Source organism: Piliocolobus tephrosceles, chromosome 17, assembly GCF_002776525.5.
Source record: "Piliocolobus tephrosceles isolate RC106 chromosome 17, ASM277652v3, whole genome shotgun sequence".
NCBI lineage: Eukaryota > Metazoa > Chordata > Mammalia > Primates > Cercopithecidae > Piliocolobus > Piliocolobus tephrosceles.
The window spans coordinates 14,409,729-14,420,034 of NC_045450.1; the positions used below are offsets into that span (position 1 = coordinate 14,409,729).

The following is a 10,306-nucleotide window of genomic DNA, read 5'->3' on the forward strand; positions in this document are numbered from 1 at the left end:
GAAAAAAGATTTTTCTTATATGTAGAAAAAAACCAAATCACCTTTCCATAGGGTGCTTTCAGCTAATGACTGAGCATATATTTTCACAGACACAAACTCAATCCCCATTATTTGTGGATTCTGGATTTTCAAGTTCACCTACTTATTAGAATGTATTTGTAACCTCAAAAATCAACACTCAAGGCGCTTTCAAGGTCATTCACAGACATGTACAAGTGGCAAAAAATTTCCACTGTCTGAGGGGCATGTTCCCAGCTGAAGTTTTCAGAAGATCTCACACTGCTTTTCGATCTCAGCTCTCACGCCGCAAACAAGTATCCTTTTCGTGGTCTACTTAGTGCCAAATTTTTCCCATTTTTGTGCTTTCTGCGGTCGTGTCGATGTTTAGAATGACCCCCATGTGCAGTGAGAGCGAGGCAGGAATGACAATGTTACAGAGAAAACACATGTGTCAGAGAGGGTTTGTGCAGGCATGAGTTAGTGCTGCTGCCTATGGACACATACATGTTTAATTATTTTTCTTTTTTTTTTTTTGAGACGGAGTCTCGCTTTGTCGCCCAGGCTGGAGGGCAATGGTGTGATCTGGGCTCACCGCAAGCTCCGCCTCCCAAGCTCCGCTTCCCAGGGGCAGGAAAGATTCTAGTGGGTTTCCAGCCACTCTGTTGCTGACTGCAGACGGTGACCCATTCTTATGGTGGCAGGCACCTGTAGTCCCATTTACTCCTTAGCCTCCCGAGTAACTGGGACTACAGGCGCCCGCCACCACGCCTGGCTAATTTTTTGTATTTTTAGTAGAGATGGAGTTTCACTGTGTTAGCCAGGATGGTCTCAATCTCCTGACCTCGTGATCTGCCTGCCTTGGTCTCCCAAAGTCCTGGGATTACAGGCACGAGTCACTGCGCCTGGCCTATTTTTCTTTTTGACAGAGTCTCGCTCTGTTGCCCAGGCTGGAGTGTAGCAGCACAATCTCAGCTCACTGCAACCTCTGCCTAGTAGGTTCAAACAATTATTGTGCCTCAGCCTCAAGAGTAGCTGGGATTACAGGTATGCGCCACCACTCCCAGCTAATTTTTCTATTTTTAGTAGAGACGAGGTTTCACTGTGTTGGCCAGGCTGGTCTCAAACTTCTGAGCTGAAGCCTTCTGCCCACCTCAGCCTCCCAAAATACTGGGATTGCAGGCATGAGACACTGCACCCAGCCAACATATTCGATGTTAATGAATCGCTTATATATTAAATGAAGTGTCTACACAGAAACACATAAAACCAGGTTAGGTATTGATCGCTTGATGAAAATGTGACTAGAGGCCTGTAAGAACTTAACCTGTATTTCTCCCTAGGAGCAATGGCTCCAGATCTACTAATTCAGTGTTTGCAGGGACTTTACCACAAATAAGAATCCACTATGTGCACCTGCGTGTCATCTACCATTCCTGGTACGCAGGTGAGAAACAGGCTTGGAACACTCCCATCGCTTTCCAAGGTCACATGGCTAGCGTCCTCCAGCACAGGACTTGAGCCCGAATCTGAGAATGATAGTTCTGTAGCTCCTGCCCCAGAAGCATCCAGAAGCACTGGTGGTGGGATTGCTGCTTAACGGCTCTGCCAGGCTGCCTGCCCCACTCTCCAAACACCCACGCAGCAATAAAGAGCCTTGTCCGTCCCCTGGCCTGGCCACTGAATGGGTACAGGTGGAAGGCAGGGGCATGGGTAGAGGGGCAGGCAGGTGTAGGATAAGACCACCTTATCCAAGACCATCTGCTAGAGATACAGGGGCGGGAAAGATTCTAGCGGGTTTCCAGCCACTCTGTTGCTGACTGCAGACGGTGACCCATGGTCAAGGGAGGCACAGAGAGGCTGGGTCTGAACCCCACGCAGCACCTGCTAGCTGTGATCTCAAGCAAGTCCCTGGATGCCCTAGTCTCTGTTAACTTATCTGTGAGACTGGTGCTAACACCACCTCTTTTTTTTTTTTTTTGAGATGGAGTCTCACTGTGTCGCCCAGGCTGGTGTGCAGTGGCACAATCTCGGCTCACTGCAACCTCCAGCTCCGGGAGTCAAGTGATTCTCCTGCCTCAGCCTCCTGAGTAGCTGGGATTACAGGTGCCCACCACCACGCCTGGCTAATTTTTGTATTTTTAGCAGAGAAAGGGTTTCACCATGTTGGCCAGGATGGTCTCGATCTCTTGACCTCATGATCCACCCGCCTTGGTGGTTGAGTGGGCACAGAGATTTACTTGAGACCATGAGCAACCTCTGTGAGAGGCCTCAACGTGTGAGGGCCACAACAAGCCAGGCCCTCCCCACTGCCCTGCACCTCCCTCCTGGACTGTCGTGTGTGCACAGTGTGGGAGTGAGACAGTGCGGTACCTAGACCCCTGGAGGACAAGGAGGAAGACCAGAGGGGGCCCTGGTCTCTGTCACAACCCCCCGACCCATTGCCAGTTTCTCACTAAAGTGAAGATACACAGGACTAGGCACAGCCTTGGGTCTGTTCATTCTGCAGATTCTACAAACATTCATCCATCACCCGCGATGGACCAAGCACTAGGTTGAACCAAGTGACACACGGATGCTGGTGCCCCACAAGGTCACAATAGGACATGACTCAGAAAGAGCTACATGTGGGGGCTTGTGAGGCCAAATGCAAACACGTCTTCAAGGAACACAGACCACTGCAGCAGTTTCACCTGCAGAACCAGCACATTGTCTTGGAGGCCACAGGCCACAGGGCCATCAGGGGTCCCAAAGTCACATAGCAGAGGGCAAATGAGGGGAACCAGGGTGTGTGGAGGAAGGCATCTTCTAGAAGAGGGGTCAGCAAATTATAGCCCGCAGGCCAAATGTAGCTGCTCCTTGATTTTGTAAATAAAGTTTTATTGGCACACAGCCACACCCCTCATTTACATATTGCATATGGCTGCCTTCCAGCTACAACTGCAGCCTCAAGAGTTGCAATGGCCCAGGAGGCTTAAAATATTTACTACATAGCCCTTTATGTGGGAGAGAAAGTGTGCCCACACCTGTTCTGGAAGATGAGTTGCATGAGGTTAGAACTTTGTCAGTTTCATGCTCTGCCATCTCCTGAGCACCCGTCACAGTGCCCAGTCCAGAGCAGATGCTTATAAAGTGATGGGAGGCTGCTTGTATCACATTCTAATTCTGTGACCATGAGCTAGTTAAGAACTTATTCGAAAATGCATCTTCCGATCAAGTGGGAAGGCGTCCAGCCCCACCTCCAGCCCTTGACAACACAATGGAGAATAAGGAGGCACAGCCCCGGACCCCTTTCCGGTCTTCTGGCCCCTGGGTAGCTCATCTCCTGCCCTGCCCTTGGTGTCCTGGGGCTGCCCTGCAAGCCTAGCCAGGCCTGTGAATCATCAGGACTGACTCACTGTCTAAAAATACATATTGTCTCATGTTGGCGGGTGCTGCTTTGATCACTGTTTGCACTCAATCTCATCTTTTTCTGCTCGACTTTGAGCTCTTTGTGGGCAAGGTCTGGGTTTTCGCCACTCTGAGTCCCCAGGGCCAGGTTCCTGCTACAGCCTGGAACTGGAAAGGAATCTGGGAGGAAGAGGTTGGGTGTTGGGGCCAGCAGACTAAGGGACAGATCTTGCCCTGCCACTCATTTGCTGTGCAACTCTCAGCAAAGCACCCAACCTCTCTGAGCCCTCGCTTCCCCATCTGTGAAGTAGGGATCATAAGGCCCGTCCTGCAAGGTGGTTTCCGGGGTGAAAGTAGAAAAGGAGGCCTGTTCCTACAGCCTGTGTGCCCTGGGAGGCACTGCTCATCATCTGTGATCCTTTTCTACCTGATTACAGGAAAGGGGAGTCATCTGCTCACTGACCCCCGACTGGGCTTTTCTCTGCCAGTGAAATCATTTGAAATTGTCCAAGAAAATCAGGAACCTGACCCGACGCCGAGTCACCGAGCTTGGTGCCAAGCACTCGGGGAGCTCCGGTTACAGAAAACAAGTGGAATCCACAGGCCCCGGGCTGAACGTGGAACTAATTTGGGAGGCAGTGAGAAAGAGCAGAACCTAACTCGGAGCCTGGGAGGCAGGACTGTCCTGACCCTGGTCGCCATCCAGGTGGGGTATCTGGGGCCCCTTGAAATTTTCTAGCTCCTGCTTCTGAAGTGGGGAGAGCAGGGACATGAGGAGGACCCACTTTGGGATCTCAGGATGGCTATGTAGAGACTCGGGGCACAGGCCTGGGGTCGGAGCAACTGCAATCACATCCTGACCTGTCCCCTCCATGCTGTGTGACCTGGAGCCTGTCACTTCACCTCTCTGAGCCTCAGCTGCCGCATCTGTGAATGTACGATCTAGGGATCCCCGCCTCAGAGAGCTGTTTCATAGAAGGCTTCATAAGCTGCTCTCAGGAAATCAGATATGTCCAGACATGACATGGGGGGTGGGGGGCAGCATCGGAGGAGCAAAGACCAGTAACATCTCCCTCATTCATCTGTTCGTTCAGCAGATACTTACGGAACATGCAACCTGTGCCAGACTGGGGAACACAGGAGGCAACAAGACAGACCTAGCCCTGCCCAAAAGGAAACAAATAGTGTGTATCAAATTGTAATCATCCTATGAAGGATAAGAACAGGGTGCTTGGATAAAAAAAAAAAAAAAAACTGGGGTGGGCCAAGCGCGGTGGCTCACGCCTGTAATCCCAGCACTTTGGGAGGCCAAGGTGGGCAGATCAACCTGAGGTCAGGAGTTCAAGACCAGCCTGGCCAACATGGCAAAACCCCATCTCTACCAAAAGATGCAAAATTAGCCAGGCATGGTGGTGGGCACCTGTAGTCCCAGCTACTGGGGAGGCAGAGGTGGGAGGATCGCTTGAACCTGGGAGGTGGAGGTTGCAGTGAGCCAAGATTGTGCCACTGCACTCTAGCCTGGGCGACAGAGTGAGACTCAGAAAGAAGGAAGGAGGGAGGGAGGGAGGGAGGGAGACAATGAACCCAGAATCTGGATGGATAGAAGGATAGAGGAACGGATATGTCATCACTCAAATTTAGTAAAATGTTAATGAGTTGATGTTGCTGTTTCAAAATTTTCATAATAAAATGTTGGGAGAAAGTAACAAAACCAAGAAGAAAAAAGAGGTAGAAACAAATTATTTAACGGCTCTCTTTTCCTACAGAAGAGTGTCGAGGTGCTCAGCTGGGCAGCCACCCCACGAATCCTTGCCTCATGCCCCAAACTCACTCTAAGTGTGTAGCCCTGGGCGCACCCTCAAACCTCTCTGAGGCCGCAGTTCTGGCCTCATAGGAAGTGAGACGTCCTCATCCGGGAGAGGCAAGGCTGAGATGTATAGAGGAGCCGCTTAGGAAATGCTACCTGCTGTTTTCAGAGCAGCAAGGCCACTTCAGCAACACCCAGAACTTAGGGAGGACCTGGTCAACCAGCCTTTACTGGCGCCTGGGAGATCACCCACTGACAGACTCCCTTCTTGTTTGCACTGGAGACGTTCAGTCCCTTGGGTGATCCATTCACTGGCCCAACAGATATTTCCTGTGTGCCAGGCCCTGCACGGGGCACTGCAGTGTGACGTCTGTCAGGTTCTTCCCTTTAAAGAATACCCCAAGTCACAGACAGATCCAACCCAGTGAGACGCACACTCCGAGGGAGCCAAGCCCAGCACTCACAGCACGAATCCCGCAAACTTCAGCCAGGAGAGAAGCCACGCCCCACAGCCAGCCAGGCCTCAGACTGACTCCCGCCTCGGAGTCCAGAACCCCAGCACAGGAAGGACCCTTGTGTCGGGATGTCCAGGCCCTGCCACCGCCCAGTGGCCCCTGCCCCTCCTCAATGAATGAACTCGATCCCCCGGCCCTATGGGGACAGAAGCCCCCAGGGAGTCTGCTGCAGTCACAACAAAAGGTAATGGGGGCCAGGCGTGGTGGTTCATGCCTGTAATCTGAGCACTTTGAGGTTGAGGCGGGCAGATCACTTCAGGTCAGGAGTTTGAGACCAGCCTGGCCAACATCGCGAAACCCCATCTCTACTAAAAATACAAAAAGTAGCCGGCAGTGGTGGCGTGCACCTGTAATCCCAGCAACTCAGAGGCAGGAGAATCGCTTGAACCCGGGAGGCGGAGGTTGCAGTGAGCCGAGATCACACCACTGCACTCCAGCCTGGGTGAGAGAGGGAGACTCCATCTCTTAAAAAAAAAAGCAATGGGGTTGTGGTGTCCACTTGGAAAGAGCTGGGGAGGCAAAGGGAATAGGAAGGATCTACTCCCCTGACAGCCAGGCTGAGGCTGTAGGATACCCGAGCCTCAGGACCCGAGTCAGGACAGCTTACAGGTGCCCACCCAGTTTAGAGATCACATTCTCCAATTCGGCCCGAATTACACCTGCGTCCTCCTCAAGCGGGGCATGAGCCCAGAAATTGTGCTTAGAGTCTCCTTCCAGCTTCACGACAGCCTGAGGAGGTAGGTGCTGTCATGACCCCCACTTTGTAAGTGGAGAAACTCAAGTTCAGAGAAGTCACATAACTTGCCCAAGGTCACACAGAGCCAGTCGTGGCCACTGCCTTTACTTAAACAAGAGCAGCAACAATCATGACAGCTGGAGTCACTTTACGTGCATTATCTCATTTAAGTTTCTCGATAACCCGAAGTAGGAAAACTTCTTGTCTCCATTTTACAGAACGGGAAACTCAAGTTCAGAGAGACTCAGTAACTTGCCTGAAACAACGGAATACGAAAATGGCAGAGCCAGCCCGCGACAAACATGATAACAATAAGAACGGTAGCTATATTCATTCTGTATTGCTGCTCCAAGGAGCTTCCAAGCTTCCACGAACTTAGTAACTTAAAATAAGATACATTTATTCTCTTACCGTTCTGGAGGTCCGACGTCTAACATCAAGGTGTTGGCAGAGCTTGGTTCCTCCGAGGAGTTCTAAGGGGGAATCCGAGCCCTTGTCTTTTCCAGATTCTACAGGCCCCCTGCAAAGCAGGTGACTCCACCTTCAAGGCATGCATTCCACCCTCTGCTTCCAGACTCATAGCTCACGTTTCTTCTTGTCCCGCCCACCGCCTCTTATAAGGACCCTTGTGGGCCAGGTGTGGTGACTCATGCCTGCAATCCCAGCACTTTGAGAGGCCGAGGCCACCTGAGGTCAGGAGTTCGAGACCAGCCTGGGCAACATGGTGAAACCCCCATCTCTACTAAAAATACAAAAATTAGCTGGGTGTAGTGGTGCACGCCTGTAATTCCAGCTACTCGGGAGGCAGAGGCAGGAGAATCACTTGAACCCAGGAGGCAGAGGTTGCGGTGAGCCGAGATGGAGCTTGCACTCCAGCCTGGGCAACAGAGACTCTATCTCAAGAAAAAAAAAAAAAAAAAGACCCTTGTGATTACATCATTGGGCCGCTAGGGGATAATCCAGGTGAATTCCTTCATCTCAGGAGCCTTAATTCAATCACACCTGCAAAGCCCCTTTTACCACGTAAATTCACAGGTTCTGGGGATTAGGATGTGGACCTCTTTGGGGGACCATGAGTCCATCCACCACATTAGCTAATATTCACGGAGCTGTTGCTAAGTGTCATGCCCTCTGCTGAGCATTCTGCATCATTTTAGACCTGCATATCTCACACTTCAAAAATTTTTTTATTTACATAAATGTATGGGATGTAAATACAATTTCATTACATGCAAAGATTGTGTAATAGGTCAGGGCTTTTAGGATCTCCGTCATCCCAATAACATACATTGTACCCATTAAGTGATTTCTTTTCGTTGTTGTTGTTGCTGTGTTTTTTTGAGACAGAGTTTCGCTCTGTCACCTGGAGTGGGGGCTCAATCTCGGCTGACTGCAACCTCCACCTCCCGGGTTCAAGCTATTCTCCTGCCTCAGTCACCTGTGTAGCTGAGATTACAGGCACCTGCCACCACTCCCGGCTAATTTTTGTACTTTTAGTAGAGACAGGGTTTCACCATGTTGGCCAGGCTGGTCTCGAACACCTGACCTAAGGTGATCCGCCTGCCTCAGCCTCCCGAAGTGCTGGGATTACAGGCATAGGCCCAGCCTGTTTTTGTTTTTTAAACAGGTTCTCACTTTGTCACCTAGGATGAAGTACAGTGATACAATCATAGCTCACTGCAGCCTCTATCTCCCAGGCTCAAACGATCCTCCCATCTCAGCTTCCTGAGTATCCGGGACTACAGGTGCATGACACCAGGCCTGGCTAATATTTTGCATTTTTTTGTAGAGTTGGGGGGGGGGGGGTCTTGCCATGTTGCCCAGGCTGGTCTTGAACTCCTGGGCTCAGGTGATCCTCCTGCTTCGGCCTCCCAAAGTGCTAAGATTACAGGTGTGAGCCACCTCACCTGGCAGCCATTAACTTATTTATTCACAGCAGTGGATGAACCGTCAGAATTCACATTCACCCTTCTAAATCTCCACTGTTCATTATTCCACTCTCTGTGGAGACATGTGTATGCATTTTTTAGCACCCACTTGGGAGTGAGAACATGCAATATTTGTCTTTCTGTATCTGGCTTATTTCACTTAAGATAATAACCTCCAGTTCCATAAGTGTTGCTACAAAAACATCTCACACTTTAATGTACACACAGATCACCTGGGGGTCTTGCTACAATTTGGATTCTGGTTCAGTAGGTCTGGATTTCTAACAAATGTCCAGGTGATACTGAGCCATTGTTCCAGAGACAACTATTTTATTTTTTTTTTTTTATTTTTATTATTTTTGAGACAGAGTTTCACTCTTGTTGCCCAGGCTGGAGTGCAGTGGTGCGATCTTGGCTCACTGTAACCTCTGCCTTCCGGGTTCAAGCGATTCTCCTGCCTCAGCCTCCTGAGTAGCTGGGACTATAGGTGCCCACAACCATGACAGCTAATTTTTCTATTTTTAGTAGAGACAGGGTTTCCCCATGTTGGCCAGGGCAGTCTTGAACTCCTGACCTCAGGTGATCCACCCACCTTGGCCTCCCAAAGTGCTGGGATTACAGGTGTGAGTCACCACGCCCAGCCAAAAATTTTTTTTCATAAAATAAACATCAAAACGCAAAAAATCAATCTTAGTTTACCGTCCATGCAAAAACAGACGGTCAACCGGATCTTGCCTGTGGGCCACAGGATGCGGACCCTTGTTCTACAATGTCAGTTCCAGGAGGGCACGTCTGTCTGTCTGATTATGTTTCCTGAAGTATCACTTGCGTCTAAAACAGTGCCTGGCATCTAGTAGCTGCTCAAAAAATATTTGCTGAATGAAAGAGCAATTCCTCTTGTTTAATGCTTACAACTGCTTTACCAACGGGTTACAGATATGAATATTGTGTTACAGAGAAAGAAACGATGAGAGCAATGTCTCTGGATTTATCGACGGAACACAGGCATAGAAGTGGCATGTTCCAGCCTGTGCAGCTGGCCTCCTAGACGAAGCAAAAGCACGGTAGTCCTCCTCAGCAGTTCGAGAACCTCCTCCCCAACAGATTGCCCCGTCTCCAGGCAGCTCGAGGCCCCGCCCCTGAAGTATGAAGCCCCGTCCCCAGAGAGCTTGAGGCCCCACCCCCAAACAGCCTGAGGCCCTACCCCCAGGCGGCTCGGGGCCCCGCCCCCAAGGGGCTCGAGTCCTGAGTCCTCGCTGGACCAAACACCACAGAACTGGGTGCGTCCACAGCACAGCAGGTCCGGGACCCCTTACGCCAGCCACATCTCGGGCCAGGCCTCGCGGAGCTCTCACTGGCAATAAAAAGCAGCAATACGTTGTCTCCTTTGTTGGAAGCAGCAAACAGCCCGGCCCAGCCAGCTTGGGCAACCAGGCCTCACTCCACAAGGCGGGGCACAGGTCGGGGGACACTGGCGAGGATGTTTCCAAAGCCCGGCAGGTCACGGCCTGGCACGCAGATCCCCTTCAGGGGCCAGTCTGCTAACATAGACGTGTGAAACGGGTGGAGTTGAAACCACAGGCGCCAAATGGCCGCTACTGCCACAGGCAGTGACACCTGTCCAGTTTCGGGGCTTTTTAAAGCCCTCTGTGGCGGAGACAACGCATCAGAGAGACGTGGCTGAAAGCCTGTTAGTTTCACAGAGGGCACCTCCCACTTCATGGCCTTTGCCCATGCTGTCCCCTCGGCCTGGGATGTTCTTGCAAAACCATTGTTAGTTCCTAATCCTTGCAAAAACACTGGGCCAACGAGATCTGGGCCCTGAGCTGCATGTGCAGACCCCTGTGGGCCCCATTAGCTAACTCCTCTGACTTCAAGTCTCAGAGAATTCTTCCCCAACACAGGCACCCTGCACCTCCCTTGTCACAGGGCA

The 10,306-nt window shown here is 51.0% G+C and overlaps 1 long non-coding RNA gene across 1 annotated transcript; it reads left to right on the top strand.

The window, feature by feature from the left end:
- Positions 1–1,341: 1,341 nt before the first annotated feature.
- On the top strand, positions 1,342–5,084 carry LOC113219636. The gene is made up of 3 exons (XR_003306610.1): positions 1,342–1,444; positions 2,507–2,590; positions 3,485–5,084. It is a non-coding gene; the product is annotated as an uncharacterized LOC113219636 (long non-coding RNA).
- The last annotated feature ends 5,222 nt before the right edge of the window (positions 5,085–10,306 follow it).